The sequence below is a fragment of the Rana temporaria genome, chromosome 4, assembly GCF_905171775.1.
Source record: "Rana temporaria chromosome 4, aRanTem1.1, whole genome shotgun sequence".
NCBI classification, from domain to species: Eukaryota; Metazoa; Chordata; class Amphibia; order Anura; family Ranidae; genus Rana; species Rana temporaria.
In genome coordinates, this window is record NC_053492.1 from 210164797 (window position 1) to 210188205 (window position 23409).

Sequence of the window (23409 nt, forward strand, 5' to 3'; positions counted from 1 at the left end):
ATTGTTAACATTGCAGTAAATATTTTTAATATAGAAAACTAAACAATGCTTACAAATGACAGTATTCATCTAGGCACTCTTTCATGTGTAAATCTCATGCCCCTGACAATGGATGACATAAAAGACACTTCCTAATGACCTCTGTACAACCAACACTTGAACAATACTTTGCCTGATCTGAATACACCATTCAAAAACTTGACAATGAGGTACAGCATTGTTCACATCTCTATTTTGTGAGGTGTCCAAAAGCATTTGGATACCAAAATAACATTGTGGTACCCCCATAGACAGAATAGCTTAAAAAGGGTGCAACCAACAGCCCAAACCCCCATCCCATGTGTCTACATTTTCCAGGCCTCTGCTGATCCCATTTTAAATTTCCTTACCTTCCTGTCTCTCGCTCCTCGTTTCTCACGCTCGCCTAATTACCGCGTAAGATGCGTAATCACGGCGTGCACCTTTTAAACACTCCGCGTATTTATTAAACCCCGCCCTCGTCACCTTTGCTAGGCCCTTAATCAATGAGTTTAGGAAATATGGCGTTAACTGTGTATGTTCTGGATGCGCTCGAAGATTCTCCGCGTAACCGACGAAAACACGTTGTTTGCATTCTCTACACTCCGCGTATGTATTAAACGCCGCCCTCTTCTCCGCCCATGGCGTAAGAATTCATCTTTTCCACGCCCATAATCTCTGTGGGAAAGGAAAGATGGCGATGTCACACGAGCGGGCACGATGCTCTCATGCCACAAGTGAAGGGACAGAGGCAGGGACGTCCCGATCAAGGCCAAGAAGATACAAAGCCACTAATATGCGGTTCCAGGAAATGGTGGAGTTAGTTTACATCATGCGAAAGAAGGACTATGATGGTGAATTAGGGCCATACAAGACCCCTAACCGCCGAAAGGCACATATTATGGACAAGGTGGCGAGGAGAATGCAGAGGATGTTTGGGATCACCAGGTCCAAGGAACAGCTGAGGAAACGCTGGTCAGACTTAAAATTGAGGGAGCCACATCAGATGAAGAAAATACTTAAAATTCTGCGTAAAAGTAAGTAAATATATATTGGGGTTGGGGGGGGGGGGTGGGTGATTGTCTGCAATAATGTGTTGCCATGTATATTTCACCATCTGCCTCCTTGGCCTGCTTGTAATTTTAAAGACATGTTGTCATTTATTTTTTATGACATAAATACCTACATATTTACAAATAGTGTTCTTAGTAAACCACGTAACATCACATAGTTTCTCAGAAAGGCTTGGTTATTCCAGGAACAACACACCTGGACATGGCTCACTGGCCAAAAACTTTGTTTGTAAACATTGTGTAAAAGCTAGTTCAAAAAAATAAAATTAGGAGAATGGGAAAGGCAAACAGGATTCATTCTAAAAACAGTGGGAATAAAGCAGATGTTTTCACATCTGCAATGCAGAGCACCTGTGTCTCCCCAAATCAAAAATGGGTTTTGGTAGGGTCTCCCAGAAATACTGTTTAGGGGGGACATCCATGTGTGTCACTTTGCTAAAAAGGGGCAGGATCAGAGCTTGCCATAGAAGTAATTCCAAAATGTAGGTTTGGTGAAAGATAAAAGTAACTAAATGAAAGCATCTTCTAAGCAATGTATGCGATTTATGCTCTCCAATATCTGTGTGCTGATGAGTCTACATTTTTTTTTTTTATTTAAGGGGAAAGAAGTCGCCAGCATTTGGAGGAGGCAGAGAGGGCCAGACAAGGCCAAAATCTTCCATCTCAACATGTGGAGGAGGAGGAGGATGTGGAAGGAGAAGAGGATGTGGAAGGAGAAGAGGATGTGGAAGGAGAGGAGGATGTGGAAGGAGAGGAGGATGTGGAAGGAGAAGAGGATGTGGAAGGAGAAGAGGATGTGGAAGGAGAAGAGGATGTGGAAGGAGAGGAGGAAGGAAGAAAGGAGGAAGGAAGAGAGGAGGAAGAAGTAATTTTGGACTTAGAATTTATAGCAGATGAAGGGCAAGTGGCGGAAGAACAATTTGGCGAATTGAAAGAAGGTGGATTGATGGATGAAGGAGGAGTCCAAGATGATGGGGAAGTGGTGGAAGAAGGAGGAGTGATAGAAGATGATGGGGAGGTGGTGGAAGAAGGAGGAGTGATAGAAGATGTCGAAGAGGTGGAAAGGAGAAGCCCATCAGGTCAGTGTCACCCTAGCTTGATTAAAAAAAACATATGTAGATAGGCCTCATCGAAAACTAATTTTGGAAATGACCATTTTTTTTTTTTTTAGGGGAGGAGGATGGTGTGCCAATATTTTCACGTGCAAGTGCTGCTATAATTATTCAGCAGGTAATGGAGTGCAGCACTGAAATGCACAATATGCGTGAAAGGATGTTTGTCATGGAACAGAATGTAACAAATGTCCTTTTGGAATGCAGCACGGAAATGGACAATATGCGGCAAAGAATGATGGTCATCGAATCTAATTTTAAAAATATTATTGACATGATGGGCCGTGTCAAAGACTGAAACACCCCCCGCCCATCCCCCGCCCCCACAAACATTTTTACTGTTTTAATAATGAATACGCCAAAATTTGAAGATACACACACAGTGTGCCAACATGTGCTATCTGCCATCACAGAATATCTAGTGTCTGTGCTTTGTGGGTCCAACCCCCTCCTCCATCCTCAAGTAGTTGAGAGGAAGGGTTTGCTCCCACAAAACACAGACATTGATCACCCATGATGTCAGATAGCACATGTGGCCATTTGTCGGTTGAACCAATGACATTTGGCGAGTTTGCACTGAATGTGTGTATCTTTAAATTTTGGCGTGTTCCAGTGTGAAAGCACACCATGACTGACTGCTGTTGTGAGTTTTTATATTTTTCTAATGTTATTTTTTTACTTTTTGACCATGTTGTACATTTTTGTATACTATAAAGTTTAGACCATAAAGAATAAACACCAAAAAAAAAAAAAAAAAATATAAAAAAAAATGTAAGAAATATTGGTTTTGGTGCATCAAAAATATGCCGAGAATAAAAAATACTAAGGCGGTAAACACCCCACCAAAAATATTCTAGATATATATATATATATATATATGTAAACAATAAATCGAACTATATTTGATAAACAAAACTGTGAACTTGTTAAAAAATGTATAATCTTCATAATATTTTTTGTGGAATTACCTGAAAAAAAAAAAAAAACGAAAAATAATTTTTTGTAGACTCCTAAGTACAAAAGCAGGGAGTAATGAAAAAAATATAAAATAATTTTTGGGGTCATGAACAAGCAAAAATTAAAAAACTTGACCTCAAAATGTACAAATGGAGTTGCTTCTTATTTCTAGACTCAATACCCTGTTTGTAGATGAGTGAATACTGTGCAAAATGTGGTTATTTACTAAAAGTGGAGAAATCAATTATGCAGTAAAATTGAAGACGTTAGTTAGAGAACCAGGAAGACAGATAAAAAGAGAAAAAGCATTAATGACAAACAACTGTATAAAGTCCAATGGTCTAATTATTTATTATTTGTGAGAATATTCCTTTCTTTGGGGGCCGAATTAGAAAGAAATATGATCTGGCATAGCAATGGCCCCCCGACCCATGAAGTACTCAACATATTTGTCGCGTACCTCACGAGCTGATTGGGGGGCCAAGCCAGCGCGACCAGTGTCCAGCCCGGGAAGGGGATCTGAGGGTAGTCTTGCCTCAGAACCGATGTCGGGTAGGTACGTCTGGGAGTGCCTGCGTAAAAAGTTGTGCAAAATGCAGCAGGCAAATACAACGGTGTCCAATTTATATTCCGCCAGATGTATCGATGTCCTGAACAGGCGGAACCGGTTGGTGAGTATCCCAAAGGCATTCTCGACTACCCTCCGAGCCCTGGCCAACCGAAAATTAAACACACTCCTCTCTGAGGTGAGGGTCCTCTGGGGAAAAGGCCGCATGAGGTGAGGACCAAGCCCGAAAGCCTCGTCCGCTAGGAACACAAACGGAAGTCCTTCCACATTATCTTCATCTGGTGGCAATGCCAGACCACCAGCTTGGAGACGATCATAGAAATCAGTCCGTGCGAACACTCCCCCATCAGACATCCGGCCATTCTTCCCCACGTCCACATATAGAAACTCATACTGTGCCGACACCACCGCCATCAACACAATACTATGATAACCCTTGTAATTATAATAGTAGGACCCCGAGTGGGGTGGGGGCACAATGCGGACGTGTTTCCCATCTATTGCTCCACCGCAGTTTGGAAAATCCCACCGCTGGGCAAATTGGGAAGCCACAGACTGCCATTCCTGTGGTGTGGAGGGTAGCTGTGGGGACAAACAAAAAAAAGAGATTTAGTACTTTGGAATAAAAACATCCTACAAGCATCCTTGTGACACTTCAAAGTATTAAAATTGCATTCGAAAAATGTGCATGGAGAATTTTGGAAATGAAATATATAGGGCCACTTCATTAAGAGACTCCACAGCCCTCTGATGGGGACAATTAAAGTTTGAAGGGGGGGGGGGGACACAAAAACCAAAAAGTCATGTTTTAAAAAATGGCAAGGTGGGTTTGTCCCTAGGATAGCATGCTGGACAGGTTAATATTGGGTAAGGGACAAATATGCAGGTAGGCCAAGAAAAAAACATGTAAAGCTGATATCAACATGCATAGGGAGAAAAGGGAACGTTAGTTAAACACACAGCATATCTGGGAAATGAAAAATAAAGTTAGTTAGCAACATTATTACAGCCAGGAAACTTACCTTAATATACTCCTCATGCATAACTTTGATGATGGCAGCACACGTGTCCGGTATGATGACCCCAAGCGCCTGCGGAGAGATGCCTGTCGAGAACTTGAGGTCCTGCAGGCTCCTCCCAGTCGCCAGGTACCGCAACGTGGCAATAAGCCTCTACTCGGCCGTGATGGCTTGGCGCATCACAGTGTCCTGCCTCGTGATATAGGGGGACAGAAGATCCAGCAGACTGTTGAATACGGGGTCCGTCATGCGGAGAAAATTCCTAAAGTCATTAGGATTATTCTCCTGGAGTTCCCTAAGCAGAGGCATATGTGAGAACTGGTCACGCTGGCGCAACCAATTCTTGGTCCAGAAACGCCTCCGCCCCCTGTTTCTGGCCAAAGTACTGGAAAAATGAACATATCCAGCAGCCATCCCATAAACAGCACCAACTCGCGAAAATTGACGCTGCTGCTCCATCATGGCTTCAAACCGGCCGGCTGGTCAGTCAAGAACACACTCAAACAGAAAGCACTCGCAAATCCAGCACTACCTGCGACAAACGCGTGACAAACAGATACGAGCGCACAGGATGCAACTGCTAAAGCAGAAACAACCTGCTAGCCTATAGCCGAATGACAACTACGTTACCGCAAGCACACGCACTGAACCCGTGAATACACGCTGTCAAAGCCTGGAGACCGAGAAGCGCGAATCAGCTCTAACCAAACCTTCACTAACACGAGCAAACCCGTAACTAGCAAAAGAGGAACAGAGGGCGGCGCCATTAAGTTTGGTCTTCCCCTTTATAGTGACGTCGTACGTAGTTTACGTGCACGCGTTCCGGTACGACGGTAATTTGGTCCGCTGGTGTGTACACGCCAGCGGAACCAAACACAAATCAGCCTTGTACGCCGGAAACTGTCGGGCAGACAGTTTCCAGCGCACAGATCCGGTCGTGAGTACAAGGCCTAACAGGGGAATTCTAAAATGTTCACACTGAATTTTCACAGCAAATGCAGACAGAATAATAAAAAGGTAAACTTCAAAACATCATTTACCCATCATTCCTCAATTTGCTTGTGTCAGTGAAGAAGAAGACCCATGCTAAATGTATCTGGTTTGCCCACTGGAAAAGCAAGTAATTTTTAGCTCCTCTGACCCTGACACCATAATAAATTGTTCATCATCTTCATTAAAATCACTTTTTTTGGTTACTGAAATACCACATATAGAACATACAACCATAGGCAGAAATCCAGTCTAATGTAATCAGTTTTCATTCAGCGGCATCTTTTTGTGCAGCTGTGAGCATTCATTTAAATGATGATTCATCTGTAATGATATTATTTGTGAAAGAAATTGTTTGCCAAAAACTGTTCATGCTGTCATCTAACACATGCTACTTCTTACTAGTGAAGTGTATATTCCTAATTATAGAAGATACTGTGCAGAGTGTCAGATCCTGGTGAGAAACATGACATTCCACAGTCTGTTAGAGTGAATAAGAGATGCCCTTTTAACGTGACAGTGACTTCAGTTTGGGCATCTTGGTATTTTCAGAATGCTAAATGGAGATCTTCTATATTTGTGATACTTACAATATTAAACATTGGCAGTGGGACTCGTGATATGACTTGGATTCCATTTGAATGCACAGTGTCATAAGTCAGTCAACGCATGGTGTGCTGACAGATGTATTAATGTCATTTTGGAGATATTGTGCATAGATTTGATTTTCCACTCAACTTGAACAACACAGCATGCTTCCACTACAGATTCCATTAGTAACCTCTTTGTTGTAAATAAATATGCATCATTCTGCATGACTGGAAATGTTTATTCAAACTAGACATCTATTGTTTGTGTGATACCTTTTGCTAGGAAAAATTTGATTCCAGTTATTCATGCAATGCAAATAGGATTGTGATGGAAACATTTAGCACTAGAGTATCCACCAGTATAGTATACCATATATTCAAATTTGGGAATTTCTAACTGTACTGTGTTCACAGTATGCGCAATGCTAAAGTCAAGGCAAGGAGTTAAATACACAGATCAAGTCTCGGGGGCGGAGCTGATGGCATCAAACATGTCCTGCTGAGGCTCCATTCTTCTCAGGTCTTCACGGCTTCCACGGACACCTGAATGACAGGGTAATTAATCAAAACCACTCCAAAATCTTCCATAACGCCCTGGGAACATAATAGTATGTTTTTTGGAGGGACCCGCAGGAAAGCCAAGACAAAAACACACAAGGAAAAACCCCTCAGAGTCTCTGTTGTAATGGATCTGTCTAATTCACCTCACACAGCTATAGCCTGCGCTGACAGAAAACAGCTGAGCTCTTCACAGGCCTCAAATTACACAGAATATGAACAAAGTGCCTGTTGTTTAACACAACAAACTGAGACATTACACCCAAATATTTTTAAACAAATAGAGAAGATGCTTGTCAGGAAAGGTTACATCCGCTTGTAATATCTATCATTTGGCATGCAGTACTGAGGTCCACCAGCAGGTGTCTCCTGGCAGTTTTGAACTGTCAGGGGAACTTCTCCCTGCTGGTGTTATGTCATCCTTGGGCCGAAGTACTGGCGTCCACCAGCGGATGGATCCTGGCAGTGTGGAGCAGACAGCACCTTTTGCGCTCAGATGTGACTTGAGGCCAATTACAGGTATTCCTATAAATACCCGGCAAGTGCAAACATATCTTGCCCTGGTATCGTCCTCGTGCCCTGATCTGTACCTGCTGCCTGATTATCTGAACCTGTTCCTGAAATCTGCTACCTGAGTTCCTGATCCTGTCTCCCTGTCCTGACCATCCATCCTCTCCTTGTCCTGTGTTCCTTACCCCATCTGCTGATCTCCCTGTGTATGACCTTGGCCTGGCTAACGTTTATGCTTCTGGAATATCCCTTTGTCCATCTGCCGATCTGCTGTGTATGACCCTGGCCTGGCTATTGTTTATGATTCTGGCATTTCCCATTTATTGTACATATCTGTCTGTTGTTATTTGTGGGTCTCTGTCTGTTGGTTGGTTTGTTGCACTGTGTCATATTGGAGGTGGTTGTATTTATATTTTCACTTATATGTGTTTGTTGTTCCTCTGTTGCTAGCCACACAGTTCTGGTCACACCTGGTACTTGACAGTATACCAGGGCCATCTCTGACCAGAAGTGGCTGCACAGAGGAACCATCTTAATTCAGGTTTCTTTGTTAAAATGAACTTGGATGTGATTTGTTATTATGCTCTGCTGGCGTCAGAGAGTAATACATATCTCCGCCAGACACTGAAAGAGTGGACCAGTGATCAGCTGCTAGAAATCATTTGTTTTGCTCACTCCTGGGTTGATCAGGGTTGTATGCTGTTTGGGGATGTTCAGCCTTTAATTCAAATCTGCACAGAGCTGGCTTTGCCTTGCATCCCAGAGGGCCATGATGATTTTTCTCCCCCTTTCAGTATTAATCAGGTCACATCACTGGTATGGCTTTTGGAAAATGACTCCCCTTACTTTTTTGAACACTACACAGCCTGTTCCTAGCAGATGATAATAGAATGTGTTGATTCTGTACAATCCCTTGTCAGACAGGCAGTATGTAACCCGTAGTTTGTGCAACCACTGCTCTTAGCATGGTCTGATATTTTGCAATCAGCCCCAGCCAGCCCCCAACAAACCATCTCTGCTACCAGACACCTGCCTGCCCAAGGGTCTTTTTTGCCATCACCCATGGTAACCTCCGCTTCAGCCCAGTATACACTGCTCCCAACCAAATACTCAAATCCAGTCTCAGCTCCCTGTACCTATCCTGCATTCTACCCACCTGTCTCTTCTCAGCTGCCTACAAACCCACAATAACCTTACCCAGCTACTGTTACCCCTTCTCTGTCATATCCTAATCCTCCTTCCCAGTCTGCTGCACCCCTTACCTACAGAGCTTCAGTGGCTAAGTCAAAGAAAAAACGAAAGTTCTTTCCAACTAAAACGATCCTGCCAGTAACCCAACCTGCCTCCACACCAATCAACCTGCTCCAGTCTGCTTGCATGCCAGCTGAACCTGATAACCAGCCTGATTCTGCCAAACCTCTGCCTGCTATCTGGCCAGTGCCTCCGCCTGAAGTTCCTGTATGCCAGCCTGAAGTTCCTGTATGCCAGCCTGAAGTTCCTGTATGCCAGCCTGAAGTTCCTATGACTGTTTGCCAGCCTGACGTTTCTGTGCCAGTTTGCCAGCCTGACGTTCCTGTGCCAGTTTGCCAGCCTGAAGTTCCTGTGCCAGTTTGCCATCCTGAAGTTCCTGTGCCAGTTTGCCAGCCTGAAGTTCCTGTGCCAGTTTGGCAGCCTGAAGTTCCTGTGCCTGCCTTCCAGTCTGATCTCTCAGTACCTGCCTTCCAGTCTGATGTCTCAGTGCCTGCCTTCCAGTCTCTCTCAGTGCCTGCCTTCCAGTCTGATGTCTCGGTGCCTACCTTCCAGTCTGATGTCTTGGCACCTGGCTTCCAGTCTGAAGTCTATGTGACATCCCAATTACAAATAAGAGACCGACATAATGTCTCTTCCATTTACTTCAAGTAATAGACACTCACAAACAAGGTACACTCTTGATATGTGGAGATTCAAACCAAACACTATACCCTTACCTTGATAAATCCCCAACTCCAGCTTCGTCTAATTCTCAATCCAAATCTTTTTAAAGACTCCTCTTACAATATTCATTAATAGACTCATGGCGTGAAATTAACTCAACCAAACGTCAATTCTAATTTTACTCCCACCCGCATAGATCATTCTCACGCATTGACCATACATTAATTTCTATGAGTTTGTCCCCAGAATTCTGCTGGCCTAACACAATTAGCTATTTTTTTAACATTAACCTCGTTCAAAACATTCCCTGAAATATGTGAACATCACAAACTTCCGGCTTCTGAACTCTTTCGCTACTTAAAAATCAAAAAATGTTTTGAACCTTATTTACATGATACTAATCAATTAAGTAATATGTCACAATTCGAACGTATATGTAAACAAGACCCTCATACCAAAGGTCTTATTTCAATGTTATATAATCATCTGATCACTACTTCTGACTCAAAGCTACCTTCATATGTGGAAAAATGGGAGAAAGAACTTGGAACTAAAATCGACATTTCCGACTGGAATAAAGTCTGGGTCAATACAAAAATGTCTTCTTAAAATATAATTGCTTTTGAAACAAACTATAAAATAATCATGCACTGGTACTTGGTTCCTGTTAAAATTGCTAAATATGCCCCTCAATGCTTCCCATTCTGTTTTTGTGGCTGTGGTGGTCTGGGAACACACTTACATACATTCTGGGATTGTCCGATTGCAAAAAAGTTCTAGATTGCAATTTTCCTCATGGTATCTAAAATATTTAAGATAGCCATCATTCCAGACACGACTATTGCGCTTTTAAATATAAAACCAGTTCATATTTCTTACACTCAATTTAGGCTCTTTCTCCAGATCACCACAGCCGCAAAGCAAACTATTGCCAAAGCTTGGAAAACAAATACATTAATGATCTCTGAAGCTAAAAACAGAATAAACCAAGCAATGATCCTTTCCAAATCAGAAGCCATAACCAACGATACTATACAAAATTTTGAGAAAATATGGAATCCTTGGATGACGTATTTTCCTCCTATGATCCCTGACAATTCCCTATTAAGACCTTGATATACTATAATACTATAATATTATACAACAATATGAGTGGAAACAAGTACTAAACATGAACATTTGTCTTCTGTACTAACTTAATAATATTCTTACAATATAGATGCTCCAGAGAACTTTCTTACCCTAGACTCTTTTCTCTCTTTCTTACCCTAGACTCTTTTCTCTCTTTCTTACCTTCATTCTTTCCCTTTTACTATTACTCTGTCCTTTTTTTCTATTTCCCTATTTTTTTTCTATTACCATATTTAAATGGTACTGTATTATACATAAATACTATATTTAGTTATTACTTACAATAATTATACATTTTTGAAGTTTTTATTGAATTAGTTGATTTCCAATTAGCTTTCTTTCCATAGTGACTACAGTGGGGATCGAAAGTTTGGGCACCCCATGTAAAAAATTGTATTAATGTGCTTAACAAAGCCAAGGAAAGATGGAAAAATCTCCAAAATGCATCAAATTACAGATTAGACATTCTTATAATATGTCAAATAAAGTTAGATTTTATTTCCATCATTTACACTTTCAAAATTACAGAAAACAAAACAATGGTGTCTGCTAAAGTTTGGTCACCCTGCAGAATTTATAGCATGCGCTGCCCCTTTGCAAAGCTGAGACCTGCCAGTGTCATGGATTGTTCTCAATCATCGTCTGGGAAGACCAGGTGATGTCAATCTCAAAGGTTTTAAATGCCCAGACTCATCTGACCTTGCCCCAACAATCAGCACCATGTGTTCTTCTAAGCAGTTGTCTAGAAAACTGAAACTGAAAATAGTTGACACTCACAAAGCTGGAGAAGGCTATAAGAAGATAGCAAAGCCTTTTCAGATGTCAATATCCTCTGTTCGGAATGTAATTAAGAAATGGCAGTCATCAGGAACAGTGGAAGTTAAAGCAAGATCTGGAAGACCAAGAAAAATATCAGACAGAACAGCTCGCATGATTGTGAGAAAAGCAATTCAAAACCCACATTTGACTGCACGATCCCTCCAGAAAGATCTGGCAGACACTGGAGTTGTGGTACACTATTCCACTATAAAGAGATACTTGTACAAATATGGTCTTCATGGAAGAGTCATCAGAAGAAAACCTCTTCTACGTCCTCACCACAAAAATCAGCGTTTGAATTTTGCAAATGAACATATAGACAAGCCTGATGTATTTTGGAAACAGACCTTAAAAGAGCAGTGCGTGACAGACAGCCCAGAAATCTCAAAGAACTGGAAGACTTTTGTAAGGAAAAATGGGCAAAGATACCTCAAACAAGAATTGAAAGACTCTTGGCTGGCTACAAAAAGCGTTTACAAGCTGTGATACTTGCCAAAGGGGGCAGTACAAGATATTAAGTCTGCAGGGTGCCAAAACTTTTGCAAATGCCATTTTTTTGTTTTCTGTAATTTTGAAAGTGTAAATGATGGAAACAAAATCTAACTTTTGTTGACATGTCTTGTCTGTAATTTGATGCCTTTTGGAGATTTTTTCATCTTTCCTTGGCTTCGTTATGCACATTAATACAAATTTTTACCTGGGGTGCCCAAACTTTCGATCCCCACTGTATATATTAATTGAATATGTTTGGAACTAAGTGTATGAGCACATATTTACATATATTACATTTTTTTATTGTTTATATTAACTTAACATTTAATTTTCGAGTTGGTTACCTGTTTATGTAAAATATCTAATCTTCAGATATGTATAATTCCATCCAATTTATTATCATACACTTAACTAATATTACCATTTGTTGTAACTATGTTTTACTAATTGTAACTGTCTTTATTATTTAATATTCAATAAACAAAATTGACAAAGTAAATACACAGATCAAACAAAATATATTGGAAATGTTTGCCTACCAAATGATTTGTAGGTCTATGCAGCCAGTTTTTTAAAAAAAGGGACAACCACATTTTCGGCCTCCTCTGCATTATCTCACTTAAGCCCAGTAACCCAATAAAAACTCATCTCTAGCTTGCTGCACTGAAGGAGAAACAGCACACGTGCATTTCACTAAAGTATAATTACATTTGCTCTATGTAGTACTAGTAACCCACCCTTTCTCAGTGTTCTTGTTGTTAAGCAGAGGTGCTTTCAATTTGTATGCAATCAGGCAGGCCCTTGCACTACATAGTTGAAGGTAAATCTAAGGCCCCTTTCAGACTGAGGCAGGAGCTGCGGTGGCGGTATAACGCCGCTAAAAATAGCGGCGCTATACCGCCGGAATTGCCGCGGGTATCAGCCGCTAGCGGTGCGGTATTAACCCCCGCTAGCGGCCGATAAAGAGTTAATATCGCCCGCAATGCGCCTCTATAGAGGCGCATTGCGGGCGGTATTGCCGCGGTTCCCATTGTTTTCAATGGGAAGGAGCGGTGAAGGAGCGGTATACACGCCGCTCCTCTCACCGCTCCAAAGATGCTGCTGACAGGAGATTTTTTTGTCTCCCGCCAGCGCATCGCCTCAGTGTGAAAGCCCTCGGGCTTTCACATTGAGTCTGCAGTGCAGGAGTTTTTCAGGCGGGATAGCAGCGCTATTTTTAGCGCTTTACCGCCTGAAAAACTCCTCAATGTGAAAGGGGCCTAAATCTAAAGAAAATTGTCCAGCCTTACTAGCCAAGCTTGATAATCCCCCTGTTTGTCTGGCTCCCTTAAAATCTTTTTTGGTTTATCTTCTTGCTTCAGCTTTCAATTAGGTTTTTGTACTTTCTTCTCTGTCTGAGGCAACTGGTACCTTACACATCATTCCCAGTATTCCCATATTTGTTACACTCTTGTTACGTTCTTTGTCTTGCATTACAGATACCCAGTTGAACCTATGAGTCCCTAATCTTATGTAGGGATGCTGTCCAAGTATACATTTAGGGTTTGCAGTTAGGCCCATAATACACTGTGAGATCACAGTGCATTTCTTTATGATGATTGGCCAAAGCATACACCTGACTTGCAGAAAAAAAGGAGCAGGAGTCATGATGCTGACATGGAATAAAAACAGAATTCAAATCCAATGAGCATGTGGCAGCAAGTTAATACAAAGCAAAAAAATGAAGGCAACAAAGAGTAATATTTACCACTTGCGGACCGCCTGCCTGCAATGTACTGCGGATAGGTGGCCTGCATAGTCAAAGCAACGTATTGGTACTTCACTGCCTGTTTCAGGGTAGCTAATACGTACCCCCCCGGGCTGACATCCACTGTGATTGTACACAGCGGGAGTCTGTCAGCAGAGATAGCTATTATTATATAGAGAGAGCACAACCCACGTTTTAGACCCTAAAAATTTAAGTCATTCATGACAGCTAAAACTATTGCTTATTACAGTGGACATCACTGTTATAAGCAATAATAGTGTACACAAAAAAATCCCTGATCACCCCTCTAGAGTAGTACAGTGTCACTATGTTGACGCTGAACTACTCTGATGACAGTATGTAAAAAATAGTAAACAAAGAAAAAAAGTGTTAAAAAAAAGATAAATATAGTTAAAAAATATGAATTTAAAAATATATATATATTTTTTTTTTACACAGTTTCACAAGTCAGTATCCCTGATCACTGCCACACCAGTCATATGATGACATTTTACTGCACTGGTGACAGTATGTTAAAATAATGTGAACAAAAAAAAATGTTTTCATTTCTTAATTTTACAAAATATGGTGAAAAAAATACAACTCAAAAAAACTTGCCACACCTTTTACTGAATACCTCAGGGTGTCTACTTCCCCAAAAGGGGGCATTTGTACTGTCCTGGCATTTTAGGGCCTCAAGAAATAAGATAGGACACCAGTACATCAGGACTGATCAATCTTCAAATATGTATACTATAGTTTGTCGATGCTATAACTTTCACATTCTTTGTAGCGGACTGCTTGTTGCTGGATGAAATTTTTTTTTAAAATGGAAAGTTTTCTAGGAGAATGAAAATATAGTATTTTATGTCTTTGTACTCGAATACTTTTGATGGCTTTTTCAGACTTCAGACCTCAAAACAGTCACTCTAATATTGAAAAACTATTGCTTTTTCTTGACAGAACACTGAATATATACCTTCCTAGATAACAAATAGAAACATATGCCTTTTTTTGTGTAATCCTTTCCTAGTTTTTCCTATTTATTGTTACATAAATATCCACAAAATGTGCATTGCCAGGTCCAGAATGTGAATTTGGATATACAAGATGAATTCTGAAATACCTACTTGCTGTAATAAGTCATAGGGGAAATTAAAGTGCACATCCTATTCCAAAAGCTCATTCCTACTGGTAATGCACACCAGCGGAAAAGAACATTAGACATAACTAAATGTTATCCTCCTGTTAACATAATTCTGTCTTTGCTTGCAGATCATTAGATTTTATAGCACCTGGCACAGTTTTTACTATCTTGGCTTCTGAGTTACCAGCATAACAGTTTTATGCACAGACATGGTGATAAGTGTATTAATTAATGTTATGCTATAGCACTAATGAATAGAACAAACCTGATTATATAATGTTGCACTTTTTTTAAAATAAGATAATGTACAAGGTTTCTTGATTTGCTATATATTTATGAAATATTCAGGAAAAAAATGCAAAACATTTATAGTAAACTAATAGTAAATATAGATGAAACAATTCCATTAGGATTCAGGTGTCCTAATTTAGATCTTATCATTGACTATCTTTCTTTTGCCTTTGGCTGCTAGTATGGTGTCAGTTGTTACAGACATGTTTTCTGACAATTTGAAGAACTGATTACCAGTGTGTTTTATTGCTGTACTCCTAACAACCTTAGGCAGTAAACTGGGCTTTCCCACAAATAAATCCTAAATCTGCTGCCCAACCTCCCCCTGGGATCCCTGTTCAGCCAAAAGCCAATTAAAAACAGCTGCTGGTGATAGAGCCCTGTAATTGGTTGGGGAGATTACGTGTCAAAGCAATGTACAAAATGCATGGCTTCTGTCTATATCTGCCTACCTCCCTGTTCCTCTGATAAAGAGCAGGGGGAGCAAGGTGACACAACAATGTATGTAGCATTGTAAACTGTTTAGAAAAAGTATTCTTTAAGCAATTATTTTCAATAGAATTCCTTATTTGTAACCTTCTTAAACCTTTTCAACTATTACAACTGTATAATCTGTATGGACCAGAGGAGTTTTTAAATTTCTGCTATCATTTTTATATTTACATTTTTTTATTGAAAAGATTTGGTAGTAACAAAAATAACATTGGAACAAAGTCTTTTCTCAGGTTGTCATCATAGAAAAACATAGGCAAATAAAGTATAAACAAAAAGGGATATGTATAATCCAACATTATATGAAAAAAGCATACATTAGACAAAAAATTGTCTCAGGTTAAAGGGTTAAATGTATTATCCATCATCATCATGAAATAAAACAAAAAACGTAGTCCTGAGCTATAATGAGACCAAATAGTCACTTCTTATCAGTAGCCAGGATAGAGGAAGGGGAGGGGTGAGAGGAAAATAAAGGGAAAGGAGCCCCAACACCAGTCCCTGAGACTGTCATAGGGCACACAACTGCCCTAAAAGCCAACCAAATGTAAATTGTACATGTAGATACCAGAGGATGAGGAAAATAAAAGAAGAAGAAGAGGGTCAACCCTGAGATCATTGGAGAGCCGAGATATAACAAATCCATGGATGAGTTTGTCATTAACCATGATCCAATTGAATTTACTCTTAACATGGAAAAATAATAGTAAAAGGGGGTAGGAGGGAAGTTAATATGACTAATTATGGTAACTAAGGGTTATTAATTAACATATTTTATTTTACTTGTAAGGTTGTTTTAACTGAGACTGATTTACTAAAGAAGTTGTCATTCTTCACTCAAGAAAAATAATAAAAAGCAATTTGCTTTTCATATGATTGGATCACTCTTCTTTGAATAAAGATTCTTAAAGGAGTTGTAAAGTCAGTTTTTTTAATCTTAATGCATTCTATGCGCTCTCCAGGTATCAATCAACTGGAAATCGAGCAGTCTACGAGAAAGGGATTTAGGGAATGCTCTAGCACTGGTGGATGCCGTGCATCTGTCAAGTGTGGAGTTCGCCACCATGTTGAAGTCCCCACCAACAATCGTATGAGGAGATTGCAAAGAAGGAGGCAGAGGATTTGTTTGGGGCATAGATGCTAGCAATAGTGAGCTCCCTGTTATGTATAACCCCTTTGATTATGACATATCTACTTTCTTTATCCTTATATATCTGACGCACTTCAATCGGGAAGGAGGCGTGCAGAAATATGGCAGCACCCCTACTTATCGAGGAGTGAAGTGTATAAAAAGGCTGTGGGACATTTCTCTGAAATAATTTGGGGTGGGAGGCTTGAGAGAAGTGTGACTCCTGAATCAAAATAATTTTAGCGTTGAGTTGCTTATAAAAGGCAAAGGCTTTACTTCTTTTGATGGGGGAATTGAAACCTTTAACATTGTGGGAAATGCAGTTAATTACCATAGGTAAAATTTAGGGAATGCATTATACTGACTTAATATAGTGTAGGTGATTAGGATACTGTAAGATAGGAAGCCAAGCCCCTCATGTCCTATCTGCTATTAAACAAGGGTACGGAAAACTCCTGTACGCCATGAGGGTCAATATGGAAGAGAATGACCCATAACCTGAAAAAAAAGAATCCAGAAAGAAAAGTGAACTGGATCAGGTAACAGTATATAACCTGAAAGTTGAACAATCCAAGTGAGACAACAGGGTCTCGTACCCAGCTGCACAGCAAAACTTGTTTCCATAACAAAAAGGGAACTAATGTGCCTAACCTTGCTGTGAGAACAAAGGGCCAAATTCTCAAAAAAGCTGCCTAACTTAACTTTCAGCAGTTAAGTTACACTGACTTAAAATTTCTACCTAAGTGCCTGATCCACAAAGCACTTACCTAGAAATTACACGCCGTGTAACTTAAGTGCCTCCGTCGCAAGGCGGTCCTCCTCTCCGGGGGGCGTTTAAAATTTAAATGAGGTGCGCTCCCGCGCCGGCCGTACTGCGCATGCGTGTGACATAATTTTCCCGACGTGCAGCGCGCGAACGTAATTTACTCCGGGTTTGTGGATTGCGACGGGACACTAAAGTTGCGACGGGTGAAAAAAAAAATACGCGCCGGGAAAACAAATAAAAATAAAAAAAAATGACAGCGTCGCTCGGCATGCATTCCTGAGAGGGAGAACTCCATGCCAATTTTCAAAGCAAAAACCGGCATGGGTTCCCCCCCCCAGGAGCATACCAGGCCCTTAGGTCTGGTATGGGTTGTAAGGAGACCCCCCCTACGCCGAAAAATCGACGTAGGGGGTCCCCCTACAATCCATACCAGACCTGTATCCAAAGCACGCTACCCGGCCGGTCAGGAAAGGGAGTGGGGACGAGCGAGCGCCCCCCCCCTGAGCCGTGCCAGGCCGCATGTCCTCAACATGGGGGGGTTGGGTGCTCTGGGTCAGGGGGGCGCACTGCGGGCCCCCCCACCCCAGAGCACCCTGTCCCCATGTTGATGAGGACAGGACCTCTTCCCGACAACCCTTGCCGTTGGTTGTCGGGGTCTGCGGGCGGGGGCTTATCGGAATCTGGGAGTCCCCTCAAATAAGGGGGCCCCCAGATACCGGCCCCCCACCCTAAGTGAATGGATATGGGGTACATTGTACCCCTACCCATTCACCTGGAGGCAAAAAGTTAAAGTTATTAAACACACAACACAAGGGTTTTTAAAATAATTTATTAGTCTGCTCCGGAGGCCCCCCCTGTCTTCTTTATTAGCTCTAATACCAGGGGGGGCTTCTTCTTCCACTCTCCGGGGGTCTTCTCCACTCTCCGGGGGGGGTTTCTTCTTCCGCTCTCCGGGGGGGGGTCTTCTCTGCTCTCCGGGGGTCTTCTCCGCTCTCCGGGGGTCTTCTTCTATCTTCGCCGCTCTCCGCTGTTGACTCGGCGCACCCCGGTTCTTCTGCAGCTGTCCGGTGCCTTCTTCTTCAGCGCTGGCTGCCTGCTATCTTCGTGTGTTAGCTCAATTACTAGCAGGCAGCCAGCGCGGTCTTCTGTGACGTCATGTTCTTCTTCTCCCTTCTTCCGATGTTGACACGTCGCCTCTTCTCACTGCAATGATGGAAGCGCGCCTTGCATCCCATTTATATAGGCATCACCGTCCCATCATGCTCCGGTAGGTACCCACGTGGTGGGTGCACGTGGGTAGGCACCCACCACGTGGGTACCTACCGGAGCATGATGGGACGGTGATGCCTATATAAATGGGATGCAAGGCGCGCTTCCATCATTGCAGTGAGTAGAGGCGACGTGTCAACATCGGAAGAAGGGAGAAGAAGAACATGACGTCACAGAAGACCGCGCTGGCTGCCTGTTAGTAATTGAGCTAACACACGAAGATAGCAGGCAGCCAGCGCTGAAGAAGAAGGCACCGGACAGCTGCAGAAGAACCGGGGTGCGCCGAGTCAACAGCGGAGAGCGGCGAAGATAGAAGAAGACCCCCGGAGAGCGGAGAAGACCCCCGGAGAGTGGAAGAAGAAGCCCCCCCTGGTATTAGAGCTAATAAAGAAGACAGGGGGGGCCTCCGGAGCAGACTAATAAATTATTTTAAAAACCCTATTTTAAAAATAACTTTAACTTTTTGCCTCCAGGTGAATGGGTAGGGGTACGATGTACCCCATATCCATTCACTTAGGGTGGGGGGCCGGTATCTGGGGGCCCCCTTATTAAAGGGGACTCCCAGATTCCGATAAGCCCCCGCCCGCAGACCCCGACAACCAACGGCAAGGGTTGTCGGGAAGAGGTCCTGTCCTCATCAACATGGGGACAGGGTGCTCTGGGGTGGAGGGGCCCGCAGTGCGCCCCCCTGCCCCAGAGCACCCAACCCCCCCATGTTGAGGGCATGCGGCCTGGCACGGCTCAGGAGGGGGGGGCGCTCGCTCGTCCCCACTCCCATTCCTGACCAGCCGGGTAGCGTGCTTTGGATACGGGTCTGGTATGGATTGTAGGGGGACCCCCTACGTCGATTTTTCGGCATAGGGGGGGTCTCCTTACAACCCATACCAGACCTAAGGGCCTGGTATGCTCCTGGGGGGGAACCCATGCCGGTTTTGATTTTACAAATTGCCGTGGAGTTCTCCCTCGGGAATGCATACCAAATGCCGTCGCTTGAATGGGCTTTTACAAGGTGTGACTAATTTTACACATTGTAAAACCAGCCCTAGTTTTGCGCAAGCAAATCGGAACTTACACAGAAATCACAATGCTGAAAAGCGTTGTGGATCTGCTTAAGTCCTCATTTGCATACTCAAAGCGGCATTTCAATGAGAAATGCCCCCAGCGGCGGATGCGGTACTGCATCCTAAGATCTGACCGTGTAAGTGTCTTACACATGTCAGATTTTCTGCCTAACTTTGGAAAAAGCCTTTTGAGGATCGTTTCCAAAGTTAGGCACAGACTGAACAGCAGTTCCGCCTGCGTATCTCTTTTGAGAATTTGGCCCAAAATGTGTAACATGGCTGGGTGGAGAAGTCACGCAGCGCCACCGAGGGACAGAATCTGGAATCAGCAGGTGCCATGAGACTGTAGTTGCTCCGTCATCGAATCGTGTATAGTCGTTCTTAGGGAAAGCTGTGAAGTGTAGTATTGTTAACTATATGCATGCATATATATATGCAGTGCACTTTCAAGTGCACTTGTAGTGCAGAGTGGCTTAGCCTTTAGTAAATCAACCTCAATCTGTATATAAGTACCTCACAATATTAAAAGAAAGGAAGAAAATAAAAAATGGTAGTAGATAGAGAGAAGAAGTAAGAAAAAAGGGGGGAAGGCAATGGGGGGTGGATTACAAGTGGTGAGGCGATCCCAAATTAATATAAATTATAGTCAAGGCAAGTAGAGTAAAATTACCAAGGCAATAATAGTGTGTCATGAAAGTCTGGAGGTAAACAATGCTTAACCCAAGGAAGCCAGAGTTTCTCAAATTGACCAATTCAATCTCTTTCGATTGCTTCCATTGTAACATGAATAAGAGCTTTAATAGTTCTGTGTATGATTTTTAGCTATAAAGAATATTTAGTTTTCCATGCCTTAGCAATGGTTTGTTTTGCATCTGCTAGGATCTGTAAAAGAAGGTGAAATTGATTCTGTGTGATCCCATCAGGTTTCAGGTTTAATAGGGCTGTAGCGGGATTGGGCTGTATAGGTGGTTTAAAGATTCAAAAACTGCCTTCCAGAATCTGTGGGAAATTGGGCAATCCCACCAAATATGAAGTTGAGTGCCGGACTAAACATCCGCGAAAATAAGCTCCAGGGTAATCAGAAGCATTTTTTGATATTCTACCAAATACCAACGGGTTAGCACCTTAACCACTTCCAGACCTGCGCACGACGATGTACGTCCTATTTTTAAAGATGGATATCTCGGTAACGGCAGCAGCTGCTGTCACAACCGAGGTATCCATCTTTAGTGTGCGCGGTCTGGAATCCGATAATGGCGGTCTCCGCGGCGGATTCACCGCGAGATCGCCGTTATCGGTGGCGGGAGAGGGCCCCCCCCCCCTCCCGCCGCTCTCCCGCGCCCTCCGCCACTTACCGGAGCCGTCGGTAGCGGCGGAGGCGATCGGATGCTGTCGGCTGGTGAGCGGGGACGAGACTGAAGGAAAAATCTCCTTCGCCCGTCCCCATAGCTCGGCTGGGCGGAAGTGACGTCAAAACGTCAGTCCCGCCCAGCCTCTTAAAGAGACAAATTTTTTTTTTGGTCATTTGAAAAAATTACATTTTTTATTTTTTTTCTATTTTTTGCATTTAAGCCCAAATATGAGATCTGAGGTCTTTTTGACCCCAGATCTCATATTTAAGAGGACCTGTCATGCTTTTTTCTATTACAAGGGATGTTTACATTCCTTGTAATAGGAATAAAAGTGATAATTTTTTTTTTTTTTTTTCAGTGTTAAAAATTCTAAAATAAATAAAAATAAAAGCGAAAAGCAAAAAAATTTTTTTTTAAAGCGCCCCGTCCCGACGAGCTCGCGCGTAGAAGCGAACGCATACGCGAGTAGCGCCGACATATGAAAACGGTATTCAAACCACACAAGTGAGGTATCGCCACGATCGTTAGAGCGAGAGCAATAATTTTAGCCTTAGGTCTACTCTGTAACTCAAAAAATGCAACCTGTAGAATTTTTTAAACGTCGCCTATCAAGATTTTTAAGGGTAAAAGTTTGACGCCATGCCACGAGCGGGCGCAATTTTTAAGCGTGACATGTTGGGCATCATTTTACTCGGCGTAACATTATCTTTCAAAATATATAAAACAATTGGGCCAAATTTATTGTTGTCTTATTTTTTAATTCAAAAAAGTGAATTTTTTCCAAAAAAAGTGCGCTTGTAAGACCGCTGCGCAAATACGGTGTGACAAAAAGTATTGGAATGACCACTATTTTATTCTCTAGGGTGTTAGAAAAAAAAATATATAATGTTTGGGGGTTTTAAGTAATTTTCTAGCAGAAAAAAATGTTTTAGTCTTGCAAACACCGAATCTGAAAAACACCTAAGGTCTGGAAGTGGTTAAAGTTAGTTTACACAGCAACAACATTAACAGAAGAAGACTTTTTTTGATCTGCAAATATCGGAACAGTTACGATTGAGGGAGTCCAAATTTATCATACAGAGTAGGAAAAGAATGTATGGAGGAGGCAGTTACCAAATTATATAAATGGTAAATATATTGAAATTTTTAAGAAAAGAAAGGAGCGGTAAATGAGGAGATTAAAGGCCAAGAGAAGTTTTTAATCTGTCCCAGATGGATAAAGAATACTTTGTGATAGGATCGCGAATAAAAATATGATCAGTTGGTCTTAACCATAACATGTTAGACACTGAAATATGGAAGTCAATAGACTCAATTGTTACCCATAAAGGAATATCTTTGATTACATGGCATTTTGGTAAATGTGCAGCATGATAATAAGCGGAAATATTTGGGAGAACAAAACCTCCACAGCATTGTGGTAGACAGAGAGTGGATTTAGAGGTTCGAGGTTTTGTTTTACCCAGATAAAAAAGATAATTCTGCGCTGCAAACCACATGCCTCATATAAAGTCCCAACCCCACTTTTTCCTATAACAATTCTGTGCTGTATAAGCTGTAAAAAATTTGATGGAACTGGGATGGGCAAGACTCTAAAAATATATAAAAACTTGGACAATATACCCATCTTAATTACATGAATTTTGCCTATCCCGGATAGATGGATAGAGGACCATTGTGATAATAATACAGTAACCTTTTCTAGTAAGGGAAGTTAGCTCAGTACAAGTCAGTTATCTTAAGAGAGTTATATTCCTAGGTAAGGAAGTCTATGAGGTGTCCAAGAGAAGGGAAGTTAATCTTTAGCAAGCTAAAGGTCTGAAGGAGACAAGGAAATGTTGAGTGAGGTTGATTTTTGATAGTTAACTGTTAAAGGGGTTGTAAAGGATAATATATATTTTTTTAAATAACAAACATGTTATACTTACCTCCACTGTGCAGCTCGTTTTGCACAGAGTGGTCCCGAACCTGGTTTTCTGGGGTCCCTCGGCGGCTGTCTCGGCTCCTCCCCACAAGAACTAACCCCCTTCATGGGAGCTCTCTCCCATGGGGGTTAGTTCTTGCGGGCACGCTCCCTTGATACAGCTAGGGCCATAGCCGATCACTGTGTCAATTGGCCCCGCCCCCGCCACGATGAGTCATTGGATGTGATTGACAGCAGCGCGAGCCATTGGCTGTGCTGATATCAATCCATCCACTCTAGCCGATCAACGGCCAGACTGAGCAGGGAAAAGGACCTCGGGGGTGAGCGCAGCAGGTGAATGGTCTCAGGTAAGTAAAACGGGGGGGCTGGGGGGGCCATAACTGTCAGATGTTTATTCACCTTAATGCATAGGATGCATTAAGGTGAAAAAACATGAACCTTTAAAACCACGTTAAGCCCGATATGTGTGCAAAACGGTTT